This window comes from Taudactylus pleione, unplaced genomic scaffold (assembly GCF_031769625.1).
Source record: "Taudactylus pleione unplaced genomic scaffold, aTauple2 ptg000471l, whole genome shotgun sequence".
Lineage (NCBI taxonomy): Eukaryota > Metazoa > Chordata > Amphibia > Anura > Myobatrachidae > Taudactylus > Taudactylus pleione.
The window spans coordinates 1,229,341-1,247,677 of record NW_028284873.1 but is presented as its reverse complement, the minus strand read 5'-3'; the positions used below and the strand labels follow the sequence as shown (position 1 = coordinate 1,247,677).

Genomic DNA, 18,337 nt, shown 5'->3' with positions numbered 1-18,337 from the left:
GATCGGGCCCCAGTGCAGTATGGGAGATCACCTGATCGGGAAGCCCGGAGAAGATCACCGGAGGCCAGGAGGATGCAGGTAAGTGTAATGAAGGGTGGGGGGGTCGCGGGCTCTTAGTCACGGTATTTTTTCCGAAAATACCGCGACTAGACTGCGGATGGGATCCACAGGGACAAAGCTTTATCGCAAGCTCTGTCCCTGCAAGGGATTTATAGTAAATCCCTGTGATATTGCCTGAATTCGCAATGCGAATTCACTCGGTAATATCACACTACAATCCGCATTCAATATGCGGATTGTAGTAAATAGAAAGAGGCGTATGTGGGTGGTAACAGGGGAAGGTGCTTGAAAACGGGGAGTGGAGATCCGATCGCAGGCGTGCTTAAAGGTCAAAACGGGCATTTTATGGGTGTGCATAGTTAAAACAGCAACGTCATTGAGCACGTCACTGGGTTATTTTATAGCCAGAACTGCTCGCAAAATTGTGGTAGCAAAAACCAACCACAAGAATAGCGAGCAGCTCATACCCTGGTCGATGCACTCGATTAATCTAATAAATAGCGGACATGACGTAGGATGCGAGCGGCCAGGGGGCGTAGTTTCCCAAAAAACGACTGCAAGTTTTGTTTGCTCGTTCAGACCGAGAGGCGTGAACAGACCGCAAAGAGCGAACGGTTCATTTGAATAGCCACCCCTTTTTTTTGAACGAACGACCGGAAATAGCGACCGGCTCTGAATCAGGCCCTAAATTCCTTGTGCAGCCTCAGTTGGAGCCTCCAGCAGGTATACTCACTGTGGCTTCAGTTAGGTGCACCAAGATGGCTGTCTTCTGCGGGTGGTAATGGGGGTCGGGGGAAAGGAAACTGGCGTTTGCTGTGGCCGGGATCCAGGGTCAGGTAGCGGATGTTAGCGGCGGCTGAGACCCGATGGAGAAAGCAGGCGGCGGTGTTGGCAGTGCGGCTGTTAGCGGCCTAGGTGGAGTGAGCGGCTGGCAGTAGGACCAGGGGGAGGTAGCCAGTGTCAGCGACAGTTGCAGGCTCATGAAGCCTGCATCTGTGTGTAAAAAAAAAGTAACGTGTAAAAAAACGCGTGGCTTCACCCCCCCCACAAAAGAGCAACCAGGCTTTTAGTGACCCACTGCTGGTTGTGCAAAATATTATTATGTTTAATAAACTTTTACTTTGTACAGTTTGTGTGTCCTGTGTTTATTTTAATATTTCTTTGCTGTAGAACTACAGGTACCAGCGTCCCCGTAATGCCCCGCATGCTGGTACTTGTGGTTCTCCAAGTACCAGCATGCGGGGGAGGCTTACTGGGATGTGTAGTACCACAGCTAAAGATGATATCAAAAATTCTATTTTTTTACACAACATTACACTATCAACCCGGCACCCACCGCCTCAGGGGTGCCGGGGTTAGCCTCAGGCTATCAGCCTATGCCTGGGGTGCCCTGGAAAGGGGGACCCATTTATTCATGGGGTCCCCAGCTCCCCTGGGATCCCTGGCCTAACTAGCAGTCAAGGGTGATGCTTCGGCTGGGGGGCCTGGTGAAAGGGCTCCCCTGGCTGTGTCATCAGCCCCCCGCTAGAAAAAGTAAAACGCTGGCTCTGGAAAATACAGAGGAACCCTACTAATTTTTTTCTCTGTATTTCCAGAACCAGGACTGTCTCAGAGCCCAGTGCTGGTTGTGCTAAATACGGGGGACCACTACATCGTTTGTCCCCCGTATTTTGGCAACCGGGACTGGTGCTGATTTGCCTGGTGCTGGTTGTGCTTAATACGGGGGACCCCTATGTTGTTTGTCCTCCATATTTTCACAACTAGGACCGATGGTGAAAAGCCCGGGGCTGGTTGTGTTTGGGGAGGGCAATTTTTTATTTTATTTTACACAAATTCAAATTTTAACACAGATGCATAGATGGATCTCACTGATTCATCCATGCATCTGTTTCTTATTTTCTCAGATGCATGCCCAGCACCAGTGAGCACCTCTGTCACCTGCTGATGCCCCTGTGTACTGCTCCACTGCTGCCACTGATCCACACCCCTGCTGCTGCCGCTGCCCCACACTCCTGCAGCCCGCCTCCATAGCCGTCTCTCCCTGTGCATCCCCAAGACACCTCCTGTGTGCTGGCCTTCCTCCACCTGCGCTAAGTGGCTGCCACTTGTGGGATTCTGGTCTCTGGGTCTTGACAAAGGGTCATGTGGGACCCGAAACGTCGACATGCTTTCTATTGCCAATATGTGTGAATAAATCTGAAGCTTTTTCATAAAGAAGACTGGTGAGTGCCCTCTCTTTCTACATATTTTCATGTGGTTAGCTCTGGATGAGCTCTATAGCTGTGCCTGAGACTACGCACCCCAGCAGTGTGAACACTATTATTTGTGAGTGCCACCTATACCACTGATATATATATATATATATATATATATATATAAAACAATGGACTTGGATATTAGTGCCTACTGGTGTTTATAATGTATATATAGAACATTGATTATAACATTAAACACAAATAAAGAAAGGCATCTAGTGTTGAACTCAAAAGAGTGCTAGGTGTAAAGAATACCATATATAAAAACAATTATTAGTTGATATTTTCAAAAACATGTATCCAATAGTTAAAGTGCTAAAGTGCAGTAATTTCAATTACAGGAATAAATATTAATTAATCGTAAGTATACTATATATAAAGTGACAAGTGTCTGTGTTTATATAAAAGACACTTCTCTATGTGATGGATATCTTAAAACATACACATTTATTATAATCACTTTATACACATACTAGATATTCAAAGTACATTAATACATATAAAATAAATAAAAAACAAAAGTATACAATAAAAAATTTAAAGTAGAAATGTGAAGAGTAACAATAAATAAATATATAAAGTAAAAAAAAATATATTTAATACCCGGAATTTTAGAGAATATACAGTATATGGAATGTATTATCTTAAATCCTTAAGACAATAAATATTTTTTAAAAAAAAATCTTATCTTAGTCTCATAAAGTTCATCTTAGGCAGGCAAGGTTAGCTCCCAACACGTTTAGTCACACTCTGGACTTCATAAAGGGGATTGTGTGCTATGGGGCAGTTCAGATTTTATACCCAGACATATCAGAACTAATTGAAAACCAATCATGACATCACTTCCGGTTTCGATCTCCACGTTACATATTCAGATGGAATATTCATTCTGGCCATATATTATATACATCCTTAGCTCATGCTTTTGTTATTATGTCCATCTTTTGGTTAGTTCTTAATGCACATATCTCTAAACAAGACGCCGGGGACCGGAGTTCGCAAGCACTTCTCGTTGTCCGGCCGAGACATCACATCTGCCCCACTTCCTGTGTCCGCTCGCCTGTATTGCGCATGCGTACACGCCATCTTTGTGTTACCACTCGGTTATTCTAAAATAAGTAGCTGGCTCATTTTCTGGGGGAAGAAGCAACCGGTCGTGATGTCACATCTGCCCAGCTTCCTGTGTCCGCTCGCCTGTATTGCGCATGCGTGGACGCCATCTTTGTGTTCCACTCAGTTGTTTCTGCGTGTCTATTACCCACACGACTTGTCGCTGGCTTATCCCAGATGTGTGTATATCTGGAACGCACTTGGACCGCATCAGGTGCTTCCGGTGTTAGGATGCGGATATTTCCCTCCTGTATCCAAGATCATCCATCTTTGTTCATTTTTATAATTCACATAATTTTTTATGTATCTGTCCACTTTTACCTAATAAAGAATATTCCTATACAGAAAGATAGAGAATTAGTGGATACTCTTATGAAATAACTAGCTGGCTTGTTATTTGAAAATAAGAACTTATTGCTTAGATAACTTAGGCTCATAATTTTTGAGGACGTATATATTTTAAATTGTATCAATAGGTGTTTGTATATAAAATGTATTGTATTTATCTGCATGAACTAATTAAATTGCCCATCATAGTCTATTAATAAACGAGATGAATAAATATTCATTGTAGTATATTTTGGAGAAATGGGTTATTTTAATCAATGTCTCCTGTAAAAACCAATTGTAGAGCATAATTATAGGTGCTTTGAAATATACGCATGTCAAAGGTAGGACTTTACATTTTCTACAACACCCAGTATTCCTTGGAGGTCCCCCATCCAAGTATTGACCGGGCCCATGCCTGTATAGCTTCCAAGATCGGATGAGATTGGGCATATCCAGAAAGGGATGGTTGTAGAATATTGAATATCCTCCAAAATAAACATGCATTATGGCGCAACATTTATACGCCTGCCCATTGTTGTCGAAAACCCAGGAGCATTGATCAATCTTACCATTGTAGTACTAATACTTGAATATCCTCCAAAAGAAACGTGCATTATGGTATCACATTTGTACACATGCCCATTGTGACTGAAAAGACCCTTAAACATTAGTCAATCTATCCTTTTTAGTAGTATGCTTCAAGTGCAATATATATCCCATATATATATATATATATATATATATATATTTTTTTTTTTACTTTATATATTTATTATATTTATTTATTCTTACTCTTCACATTTCTACTTTACATTTTTTATTGTATACTTTTGTTTTTATTTATTTTATATGTATTAATGTACTTTGAATATCTAGTGTGTGTACAAAGTGATTATAATAAATGTGTATGTTTTAAGATATCCGTCACATAGAGTAGAGAGTTGTCTTTTATATAAACACAGACACTTGGCACTTTATATATAGAATAACTACTATTAATTAATAGTTATTTCTGTAATTCAAAATATTGCACTTTAGCACTTTAACTATCGGACACATGTTTTTTGAAAATATCAACTAATTATCATTTTTCTATAGGGTATTCTTTACACCTAGCACTCTTTTGAGTTTAGCACTAGATGCCTTTCTTTATTTATGTTTATTGTGATAATCAATGTTCTATATATACATTATAAACACAAGTAGGCTCTAATATCCAAGTCCATCATTATACATTTTCTCTTAGGGCTGGTCACCCACTACCCTATTTTTCTTGGACACAGCTGCCACCTTAACACAAACAACATAAGGGGGTGTACACATACAATTTTTTCTTGGACTTATTACATCCAAAATATTTATTAATCGCAGATATATCAACAATCTGGCGCAGTAATCGTCACTTCTTTCACACACATATATTTGTGTACCTAGCTTAAGTTGATCCTATTGTATAAATATTAAAAGTTATACAGTATAGGCTTTTACTAATCTGGAATTATAAGTGCCCAAATCCTACTTTTGCAAGATAGCATGTTAAAATAGCCTGAGGCACACAAGAATCAAATGACTGGATCTGAACATTTGTCTTTTTCAAAGTAGCGTCCTTCACATTCAATACATTTTTTTCAGCGTTTCAACAATGATTCAAAAACGTACAGTAGACTGTTTAGTGACATCACTTTTAGTGTTGCAGCTGTGGCATTTTTCACTTCATCATCTGTTGAGAACTTCTTTCCGCGCAGTTGTTTTTTCAGGATTAGGAATGCCCAGAAATCACATGGCGCTAAGTCTGGGCTATATGGAGGGTGTTGCAGTGCTGTCCCATTAATTTCAGTCAGTGCTGTCAATGCAACAGCAGCAACATGTGGTTGGGCATTGTCTTGGAGCAAAAACCACTGTTTCTTCAGCAAATGTGGTATTTTCTTCCTCATGGCTCCACGCAAATCGGTTTTCAGGACATTTGCATAGAAGTCACCATTAATTGTCTGTCCACAGGGAACCCGTTAGAATGATATGCCAAGTGAAGCTGAAAGGTTGCGTAAAGTTAACCTTCTGTCATTTTGCAACATTTCTGCAGCTTTGGCAATGTTGACATCTGTAACCGCGGTGGATTGTCTACCAGAACGCGCTTCATCAGTCACTCGTGTATTACCCTCTTTGGAGTGCTTCCACTTTTACAAGTTTAACTCAAAATGCAATCACACATCTCTGACATAATCTCACAGCCATGTCTTCCACATCCGCCATGACGAAACATACGAAGATCTTCCACTCGCTGTGACCAAAAAAAGAAGACTATGGCAGTCCAACCGCAGGTTCAGACACATCAATATATGAGTTTCACAATAACCAGCATAGCATTGCCACATCTACCTATGGGACAGAAAAAATAGTGGCAGTCTTATTACTTTTCAGTCAGCCCTCGTACAAGTTTTTGTAAATGTGTGAAAGAAATTGGGTGTTGAACAGAAGGGAGTGCTAATGTCTGATACACAATAATTATTGACATAGGCCTCTATTTATTAACATTATTTTTACTAAAATAAAGTGAAAAATTGTGTTTTCACACCCTTTTCACATTATTTTAGTTTCACATAAATTTACTAAAAGGGAATTGAAATAGAATTTGTAAAATTCTACTCCAAACCCTAATTATCACATTTTTAGTTAGCAGAGCGCATTTCCCATAATTGTAATTATGAGAGTTACTAAAAATATATTGTGAAAAAATACTGGGGGAAGTCCTGTGATAATAACACCACCTGGAGATGGTGTTATCCAAGGTCTCCCCCAGTTCCCCAACTCCTGCTCTGCTCTAACAGGCAGAGCTGGGAGCTGGGCCCCAGTGATCAGCTGTGTGGTTTAAATAGACACAAGCTGATCAATATAAAAAAAAAAAAATAGTTGAAAAAAAATGACTTACCTGATCCAGGGACCGGTGATCGGTGCTCCGGTGATGTCCGCTAGGGTTCCTGGTACCTGGTCTCTCGGCTCCTGCACTGTAACCTCGGTCAGCTGCTGCATAGAACAGCTGACCGGGGTCACAGTGTGATCTGAGCAAGGTGAGTGTGATCTGAGGGGGGCGCAAGGGGGGGGTTGCCGTATGCGACGGCAAGCACATGCACTGACATAGTCTCCCTGTATTTTTACCAAAACAATGCAGGGAGAAGACTGCGGAGGAGATTCGCAGGGACAGAGCTTTATCCCAGTGATATTTCTAGAATTCACAAAGCGAATTTAGTCGGAACTATCACACTTCAACCGCATTTTAAATACAGATTGTAGTAAATAGAGTCCTTAGTCTTAAACAATGGCGCATGGCAGCACAGTTACAGCTTTCTATGAATGAATAGAATTGAGTAGGGAACTTTCCCCTGTATCCGCATTGCATATGGAGATCCACATATCTGCTTATCTGGCCTGATATTTGGAATAAAAGGAATAAAAAGCTAAGACAAAACCACTGCCATGGACACAGTTAAAATGTATGGGAGCTTCTGAACTACAAAACAAGAAACAATGCAGGTATTTGCCTCCAATTTATTAACAGTTTAAACAGTTAAGCATGTGCGCTTATGCTAATATAAATAACTGATAATTAGGGGTGTGCACCGGCCACTTTTCGTGTTTTGTGTTTTGGTTTTGGATCTTTCTTCGTGTTTTGGATCTGGATTGGTTTTGCCAAAACCACCCTTCCGTGTTTTGGGTTCTGGGTTTTGTGTTTTGGATCTGTATTTTTTTGAAAAAAAAGCATAAAAACAGCTAAAATCACAGAATTTGTAGGTTTTTCTGCTCCTATGCTATTATTAACCTCAATAACCTTAATTTCCACTCATTTCCAGTCTATTCTGAACACTGAACACCTCACAATAGTGTTTTTATGTCCAAAAGGTTGCACCGAGGTAGCTGGATGACTATGCTAAGCGACACGAGTGGGCGGCACAAACACGTGACCCATCTATGCGTGAAACTGCAGTGGCAGACAGGATGGCAGTTTGAAAAACTAGGCCCCAAACTGTGCATAATGCAAAGAAAAAAAAGAGGTGCAAGATGGAATTGTCCTTGGGCCCTCCCACCCACCCTTATGTTGTATAAACAGGACATGCACACTTTAACAAACCAATCATTTCAGCGCCAGGGTCTGCCACACAACTGTGGCTGAAATGATTGGTTCGTTTGGGCCCCCACAAAACAAGCTGGCAATTAATCTGTCCCTGCACAAACTGGCTCTACGGAGGCAAGATGTCATCCTCATCCTCCTCATCCACCGATTCCTCACCCTCTTCAGTGTGTACATCCTCATCCTCACAGAGTATTAATTCGTCCCCGCTGGAACCACAGGTCCCTCTGTACGTTCTGGAGGCTGGTCTCCCTGGAAGAGTTGATAATTCATTTTATGAACATCATCTTCTCCACATTTTGTGGAAGCAACCTCCTACGCCTTTCGCTGACAAGGTTCCCGGCTGCACTAAACACTCTTTCGGAGAACACACTGGAGGGGGGGCAACTCAGGTAAAATAGAGCCAGTTTGTACAGGGACCTCCAAATTGCTTCTTTTTCCTGCCAGTACAGGTACGGACTGTCTGACATACATTCTTGGACGCTGTCACCGATGTAATCCTTTAACAGACAGACGCATGCTTGTCGCTGCTGCTTTGAGGATGGAAGTGCGGCTACAGCCCACACAATTCACAAAGGCAGAAAAAAAAAAAAGAATATTTTTATTGTTTGTGGAGCGCACTTTGAGGGTTACACCACCCTTTAACAGACAGTCGCACGCTTGTCGCTGCTGCTTTAAGGATGCAGGTGCGACTACAGCCCACACAATTCACAAAGACAGAAAAAAGAAGAATATTTTTATTGTTTGTGTAGCACACTTTGAGGGTGTCACCACCCTTTAACAGACAGACACACGCTTGTCGCTGCTGCTTTGAGGATGCAAGTGCGGCTACATCGCACACAAGTCACAAACACATTAAAAAAATAGTTTTTTATTTTTTGGAGCACTTTGAGAGTTACACCACCCTTTAACAGACAGACGCACGCTTGTCGCTGCTGCTTTAAGGATGCAGATGTGGCTACAGCCCACACAATTCACAAAGACAGAAAAAAAAAGAACTATTTTTATTGTTTGTGTAGCACACTTTGAGGGTGTCACCACCCTTTAACAGACAGACGCACGCTTGTCGCTGCTGCTTTAAGGATGCAGGTGCGGCTACAGCCCACACATTTCACAAAGACCGAAAAAAAAAGAACAATATTTTTATTGTTTGTGTAGCACACTTTGAGGGTGTCACCACCCTTTAACAGACAGACGCACGCTTGTCGCTGCTGCTTTGAGGACAGTATCATATGCAGTGACAGTAGACTTGTCAGAAATTGTTGGCACGTCCTTCAGTCCGGACCAGATGTCCAAACCAGCCCTTGACTTATGACACAGGCGCACGCTTGGCGCTGCTACTATGTTGATGCACGTGCGGCTACATCGCAGACAAGTCACAAACACATTAAAAAAATAGTTTTTTATTTTTTGGAGCACTTTGAGGGTTACACCACCCTTTAACAGACAGGCGCACGCTTGTCGCTGCTGCTTTGAGGATGCAAGTGCGGCTACAGCCCACACAATTCACAAAGACAGAAAAAAAAAGAACAATATTTTAATTGTTTGTGTAGCACACTTTGAGGGTGTCACCACCCTTTAACAGACAGACGCACGCTTGTCGCTGCTGCTTTGAGGATGCAGGTGGAATCTAGACGGGATTTGGAACCGGGGACACACTACCTCCATCAATTGTCTAAATCCCACGGCACTAATGGCGGATACCGGACGCACGTCTAACACCAACATAGCAGTCAAGGCCTCAGTTATACGTTTTGCTTCAGGATGACTGCTGTCGTACTTCATCCTCATCGCTAGGGACTGTTGGAGGGTCAATTGTTTAGTAAAAGTAGTGATGTTCCTACTTCCTCTCTGGGATGATGAACAACTCCCAGCAGCAGCAATAGCACTAGGAGGAAGTGGTTCTTGATCTTTCCCTATTTTATTTTTATCGGAGAAAGATTGGTCCTCCATTTATGTTATATTGATATATACGTGCGGCTAAAGCGCACACAAACACAGAAAATATTTTTTTATTTTTGCTGGAGAGTAGTGCACTTTGTGGGTTACACCACCCTTTAAGAAATGAGCCAGCCGGCTCTTTACTTATGGGACACAGGCGCACGCTTGGCGCTGCTCCTTTGTTGATGCACGTGCAGCCACAGTGCACACAAGTCACAAACACAGAAAATATTTTTTTTTTGGTTTGGAGTGTACTTTGGGGGTTACAGCACCCTTTAACGGTCAAGCCAGCCGGCCCTTTACTTATGACACAGGCGCACGCTTGGCACTACTTTGTTGATGCACGTGCGGCTACTGCGCACACAATTCACAAACACAGAAAATTATTTTTTTTTTGGTTTGGACTGGAGTGTACTTTGGGGGTTACAGCACCCTTTAACGGTCAAGCCAGCCGGCCCTTTACTTATGACACAGGCGCACGCTTGGCACTACTTTGTTGATGCACGTGCGGCTACTGCGCACACAATTCACAAACACAGAAAATAATTTTTTTTTTGGTTTAGACTGGAGTGTACTTTGGGGGTTACAGCACCCTTTAACGGTCAAGCCAGCCGGCCCTTTACTTATGACACAGACGCACGCTTGGCACTACTTTGTTGATGCACGTGCGGCTACTGCGCACACAATTCACAAACACAGAAAATAATATTTTTTTTGGTTTGGACTGGAGTGTACTTTGGGGGTTACAGCACCCTTTAATGGTCAAGCCAGCCGGCCCTTTACTTATGACACAGGCGCACGCTTGGCACTACTTTGTTGATGCACGTGCGGCTACTGCGCACACAATTCACAAACACAGAAAATAATTTTTTTTTTTAGCACTTGGGGGGAGCACCCCTGATGGACAGAGCACCCCCTGGACAACACTACAGCACCCCTTTAGGACTGGGACACTGCACAGGACTTTGGAGTGGACACAGCCCCTATGGAGAACTGACTGCACAACACAGTCCAGCCAGCCCCTATGGACTTTGAAGTAGTGGACACAGCCCCTATTAACAACAGCAACACAGCACAACACAGCCAGCCCCTATGGACTTTGAAGTAGTGGACAACAGCAGCACTACACTACACTACACTACACAGCCCAGCCAGCCCTAACTCCCACCCTCCCTCTTCACTGTCCACAGCCGAGTGAGAAAATGGCGCCGACGCGGGTACCTTATATTGGATCCAAAACCCGCGAGACTCGGAAGGCGGGATGATGACGTTTTGCCTCGATTTCAGATCCGAGTCAGGTGGGAAAAGTCGAGCCTGACTCGGATCGGACACGGATCGGGGGGGCTCGGGGGGGTTCGGATTTCAGAAATCCGAACCCGCTCACCCCTACTGATAATACTAAGGGCTCTATTTACTACAATCCGCTTATTGAATGCGGATTGTAGTGTGATATTACCGAGTGAATTCGCATTGCGAATTCAGGCAATATCACAGGGATTTACTATAAATCCCTTGCAGGGACAGAGGTTGTGATAAAGCTCTGTCCCTGCGGTTCCATCTGCACTCTAGTCGCTGTATTTTTGGAAAAAATACCGCGACTAAGAGCCCGCGCATGGGCCGACCCACCGTCGCTGCTACCCCCCACCGATGCTAAGCCCCGCCCACCTTGATTGTGGACCCCCGCGACCCCCCTCCCTTCATTACACTTATCTGCATCCTCCTGGCCTCCGGTGATCTTCTCCGGGCTTCCCGAGCAGGTGATCTCCCATACTGCACTGGGACCCGATCACCTGATGACCGGACAGCAGTGCACTGTGGGAGACCAGCTGAACGGAGAGGAGCCATCACCGGAGGCCTGATCACCGGTCCCTGGATTCAGGTAAGTAAAAAAAAAATGTTTAAATTTTTTTTTTCATTTTTTTACAGCAATCAGCTTGCGGTCTGTTTAGACCACATAGCTGATTACTGGTACCGGCTCCCGCCTCTGCTTTCCCTGTTAGAGCAGAGTGGGAGCCTGGTAACTGGGGGAGACCCTGGATAATGCCACCTCCAGGTGGCGTTATTATCACAGGGCTTCCCCCGGTATTTTTTTACAATTTATTTTTCGTAACTATGGTCGGATCACATTTCCCATTTCAGTTATGGGAAATGCGATCTGCTTTACTAAAAATAAGTGATACCTAGGGGTTGGAGTAGAAGTTTACTAATTCTACTCCAATTGCCCTGTAATAACTATAGGGGATACTAAAATAATGTGAAAAGGGTGTGAAAACACCCCTTTTCACTTTATTTTAGTAAAAATAATGTTAATAAATAGAGCCCTAAGAGAGGAATTTTGTCACTTCCACTGTACAGTTAAAAAGTTTACTTATATTTACACAAGCACAATGATATGCTGAGGTTTTATTTATCTTTATACATATTTAAAATGTGTCATACATACGAAATAGAAATTATAGTAATATTTTATCTTTAAATAATTTTTTCACACGGCCCGCTGGCCAATATGCAGCCGCTTTACATGTAGCGGCCGCTTATTGGCTGGTCCCACGTGGGTCCCAGCCAATGAGCGGCCGCTACATTTAAAGCGGCTACTGATTTACCAGCGGGCCATGTGAATAAAACAGATGATTCTGATCATCTGTCAGTTCGCGTAGTGTAAGTATATGCAACAGCATATACTTACACATGTCCGCTCTGGTTCGGGTAAGTTGTTTTTTTTATTTTGCAAATACCCTAGATTAGGGGTGTGCACCGGCCACTTTTCGTGTTTTGGTTTTGGATCTGGATCTTTCTTCGTGTTTTGGATCTGGATTGGTTTTGCCAAAACCACCCTTCCGTGTTTTGAGTTCTGGGTTTTGTGTTGTGGATCTGTATTTTTTTGAAAAAAAAGCAGAAAAACAGCTAAAATCCCAGAATTTGTGGGTTTTTCTGCTCCTATGCTATTATTAACCTCAATAACCTTAATTTCCACTCATTTCCAGTCTATTCTGAACACTGAACACCTCACAATAGTGTTTTTATGTCCAATAGGTTGCACCGAGGTAGCTGGATGACTATGCTAAGCGACAACAGTGGGTGGCACAAACACATGGCCCATCTAGGAGTGACACTGCAGTGGCAGACAGGATGGCAGTTTGAAAAACTAGGCCCCAAACAGTACATAATGCAAAGAAAAAACAGGTGCAAGATGGAATTGTCCTTGGGCCCTCCCACCCACCCTTATGTTGTATAAATAGGACATGCACACTTTAACAAACCAATCATTTCAGCGCCAGGGTCTGCCACACGACTGTGGCTGAAATGATTGGTTCGTTTGGGCCCCCACAAAACAAGCTGGCAATTAATCTGTCCCTTCACAAACTGGCTCTACGGAGGCAAGATGTCGTCCTCATCCTCCTCATCCACCGATTCCTCACCCTCTTCAGTGTTGTGTACATCCTCATCCTCACAGAGTATTAATTCGTCCCCGCTGGAATCCACAACCACAGGTCCCTCTGTACGTTCTGGAGGCTGGTCTCCCTGGAAGAGTTGATTATTCATTTTTATGAAGATCATCTTCTCCACATTTTGTGGAAGCAACCTCCTACGCCTTTCGCTGACAAGGTTCCCAGCTGCACTAAACACTCTTTCGGAGTACACACTGGAGGGGGGGCAACTCAGGTAAAATAGATCCAGTTTGTACAGGGGCCTCCAAATTGCCTCTTTTTCCTGCCAGTACAGGTACGGACTGTCTGACATGCCTATTTGGATGCTGTCACCGATGCAATCCTTTAACAGACAGACGCATGCTTGTCGCTGCTGCATTGAGGATGCAGGTGTGGCTACAGCCCACACAATTCACAAAGACAGAAAAAAAAGAAGATTATTTTATTTTGTTGGAGCGTACTTTGGGGGTAACACCACCCTTTAACAGACAGACGCACGCTTGTCACTGCTGCTTTGAAGACAGTATCATATGCAGTGACAGTAGACTTGTCAGAAATTGAAGATGATTTTATTTTGGTTGGAGCGCACTTTGGGGGTTACACCACCCTTTAACAGTCAGACGCACGCTTGGCGCTGCTGCTTTGAGGATGCAGGTGCGGCTACTGCGCATACATTTCACACACAAACACAGAAAAAAAGATTATTTTATTTTGTTGGAGCGTACTTTGGGGGTAACACCACCCTTTAACAGACAGACGCACGCTTGTCACTGCTGCTTTGGGGACAGTATCATATGCAGTGACAGTAGACTTGTCAGAAATTGTTGGCACGTCATTCAGTCCGGACCAGATGTCCAAACTGGCCCTTGACTTATGACACAGGTGCACGCTACTGTATTGATGCACATGCGGCTACATCGCACACAAGTCACAAACAGAAAAAAAATTGTTTTTTATTTTTTGGAGCACTTTGGGGGTTACAACACCCTATAACAGACTTATGGGACACAGGCACATGCTTGGCGCTGCTCCTTTGTTGATGCACGTGCAGCTACAGTGCACACAATTCACAAAGACAAAAAAAAAAGAATTTTTTATTTTTTGTGGAGCGCACAAAGGGCGCACAAGGGCTACACCACCCTTTAACAGACAGACGCACACTTGTCGCTGCTGCTTTGAGGATGCAGGTGCGGCTACAGCCCACACAATTCACAAAGACAGAAAAAAAAGAATAATTTTTTTATTGTTTGTGGAGCGCACTATGAGGGTTACACCACCCTTTAACAGACAGACGCATGCTTGGTGCTGCTGCTTTGAGGATGCAGGTGCGGGTACAGCCCACACAATTCACAAAGACAGAAAAAAAAGATTTTTTTATTGTTTGTGGAGCGCACTTTGAGGGTTACACCACCCTTTAACAGACAGACGCATGCTTGTTGCTGCTGCTTTGAGGATGCAGGTGGAATCTAGACGGGATTTGGAACTGGGGACACACTACCACCATCAATTGTCTAAATCCCACTGCACTAATGGCGGATACCGGACGCACATCTAACACCAACATAGCAGTCAAGGCCTCAGTTATACGTTTTGCTTCAGGATGACTGCTGTCGTACTTCATCCTCCTCGCTAAGGACTGTTGGAGGGTCAATTGTTTAGTAAAAGTAGTGGTGTTCCTACTTCCTCTCTGGGATGATGAACAACTCCCAGCAGCGGCAACAGCACTAGGAGGAAGTGGTTCTTGATCTTTCCCTATTTTATTTTTATCGGAGAAAGTTTGGTCCTCCATTTATGTTATATTGATACATTCGTGCGGCTTAGGCGCACACAAACACAGAAAATAATTTTTAATTTTTGTTGGAGACTAGTGCACTCTGTGGGTTACACCACTCTTTAAGAAATGAGCCAGCCGGCCCTTTACTTATGGGACATAGGCTCACGCTTGGCACTGCTCCTTTGTTGATGCACGTACAGCCACAGTGCACACAATTCACAAACACAGAAAATATTTTTTTATTTTGTTTGGAGTGCACATTGGGGGTTACAGCACCCTTTAATGGTCAAGCCAGCTGGCCCTTTTCTTATGGGACACAGGCACACGCTTGGCGCTGCTCCTTTGTTGATGCACGTGCAGCCACAGTGCACACAATTCACAAACACAGAAAATATTTTTTTATTTTGTTTGGAGTGCCCTTTGGGGGTTACAGCACCCTTTAATGTACAAGCCAGCTGGCCCTTTACTTATGGGACACAGGCGCATGCTTGGCGCTGCTCCTTTGTTGATGCATGTGCAGCCACAGTGCACACAATTCACAAACACAGAAAATATTTTTTTATTTTGTTTGGAGTGCACTTTGGGGGTTACAGCACCCTTTAATGGTCAAGCCAGCCGGCCCTTTACTTATGGGACACAGGCGCATGTTTGGCGCTTCTCCTTTGTTGATGCACGTGCAGCCACAGAGCACACAATTCACAAACACAAAAAATATATTTTTTCATTTTTTTTTAGTGCACTATGGGGGTTACAGCACCCTTTAATGGTCAAGCCAGCCGGCCCTTTACCTATGACACAGGCGCACGCTTGGCGCTACTTTGTTGAATCACGTGCGGCTGCTGCGCACACAATTGACAAGCAAAAAAAAAAAATATTTTTTTTTTTGGAGTGCACTTTGGGGGTTACAGCACCCTTTAACGGACAAGCCAGCTGGCCCTTTACTTTATGGGACACAGGCGCACGCTTGGTGCTGCTCCTTTGTTGATGCACGTGCCGCTACTGCGCACACAATTCACAAAGACAGAAAAAAAAGAAGATTTTTTTTATTGTTTGTGGAGTGCACTTTGAGGGTTACACCACCCTTTAACAGACAGACTCACGCTTGTTGCTGCTGCTTTGAGGATGCAGGTGCGGCTACAGCCAACACAATTCACAAAGACAGAAAAAAAAATAAGAATTTTTTTATTGTTTGTGGAGCGCACTTTGAGGGTTTCACCACCCTTTAACAGACAGACGCACGCTTGTTGCTGCTGCTTTGAGGATGCAGGTGGAATCTAGACGGGATTTGGAACTGGAGACACACTACCACCATCAATTGTCTAAATCCCACTGCACTAATGGTGGATACCGGACGCACGTCTAACACCAACATAGCAGTCAAGGCCTCAGTTATACGTTTTGCTTCAGGATGACTGCTGTTGTACTTCATCCTCCTCGCTAAGGACTGTTGGAGGGTCAATTGTTTAGTAAAAGTAGTGATGTTCGTACTTCCTCTCTGGGATGATGAACAACTCCCAGCAGCAGCAACAGCACTAGGAGGAAGTGGTTCTTGATCTTTCCCTATTTTATTTTTATCGGAGAAAGTTTGGTCCTCCATTTATGTTATATTGATATATACGTGCGGCTTAGGCGCACACAAACACAGAAAATAATTTTTAATTTTTGTTGGAGACTAGTGCACTCTGTGGGTTACACCACTCTTTAAGAAATGAGCCAGCCGGCCCTTTACTTATGGGACATAGGCTCATGCTTGGCACTGCTTCTTTGTTGATGCACGTGCAGCCACAGTGCACACCATTCACAAACACAGAAAATATTTTTTTATTTTGTTTGGAGTGCACTTTGGGGGTTACAGCACCCTTTAACAGTCAAGCCAGCCAGCCCTTTACCTATGACACAAACGCACGCTTGTCGCTACTTTGTTGATGCACGTGCAGCCACAGTGCATACAATTCACAAACACAGAAAATATTTTTTTATTTTGTTTGGAGTGCACTTTGGGGGTTACAGCAGCCTTTAATGGTCAAGCCAGCCGGCCCTTTACTTATGGGACACAGGCGCACGTTTGGCGCTGCTCCTTTGTTGATGCACGTGCAGCCACAGTGCACACAATTCACAATCACAAAAAAATATATTTTTTTATTTTTTTTGAGTGCACTTTGGGGGTTACAGCACCCTATAACGGTCAAGCCAGCCAGCCCTTTACCTATGACACAAACGCACGCTTGTCGCTACTTTGTTGATGCACGTGCGGCTACTGCGCGCACAATTCACAAACACAAAAAAATTTATTTTTTCATTTTTTTTGAGTGCACTTTGGGGGTTACTGCACCATTTAACGGTCAAGCCAGCCGGCCCTTTACCTATGACACAGGTGCACGCTTGGCGCTACTTTGTTGAAGCACCTGCGGCTGCTGCGCACACAATTCACAAGCAAAAAAAATATATATTTTTTTTTTTGGAGTGCACTTTGGGGGTTACAGCACCCTTTAATGGACAAGCCAGCCGGCCCTTTACTTATGGGACACAGGCGCATGCTTGGCGCTGCTCCTTTGTTGATGCACATGCAACCACAGTGTACACAATTCACAAACACAGAAAATATTTTTTTATTTGGTTTGGAGTGCACTTTGGGAGTTACAGCACCCTTTAACGGTCAAGCGAGCCGGCCCTTTACTTATGACACAGGCGCACGCTTGGCACTACTTTGTTGATGCACGTGCTACTCACATAATTCACAAACACAGAAAAAATATTTATTTTTTTTGCACTTTGGGGGAGCACCCCTGATGGACAGGGGGCCTGATTCAGAGCCGCTCGTAAGTGGCCACTCGTTCGCTCCGAGCGATGTTTGCCCAACTACGCATGCGTACGGATCGTAATACGCATGCGCGAACCAGTCAGTGCGGCTGAAAATCGTTTGTTCGCTAAATAGCGAATGCCTTCTATTTTGAGTGACAGAATGAGGCGTATGTGGGTGGTAACAGGGGAAGGTGCTTGAAAACGGGGAGTGGAGATCCGAACGCAGGCGTGCTTAAAGGTCAAAACGGGCGTTTTATGGGTGTGCATAATTAATACAGCAGTGTCATTGACCACGTCACCGGGTTATTTTATAGCCAGAACTGTTCGCAAGATTGTGGTAGCAAAAACCAACCACAAGAATAGCGAGCAGTTCATACGCTGGTCGATGTACTCGATTAATCTAATAAATAGCGGACATGACGTAGGATGCGAGCGACCAGGCGGGCGTATTTTTTAAAAAACCGACCGCAAGTTTTTTTTGGTCATTCAGACCTAGAGGCGTGAACAGACCGCA

At 43.8% G+C, this 18,337-nt stretch overlaps 1 pseudogene; it reads right to left on the bottom strand.

Annotated features, from left to right (window-relative positions):
• Positions 1 to 4,110: 4,110 nt before the first annotated feature.
• Positions 4,111 to 4,229, bottom strand: LOC148504008 (5S ribosomal RNA; annotated as a pseudogene).
• Positions 4,230 to 18,337: the final 14,108 nt, after the last annotated feature.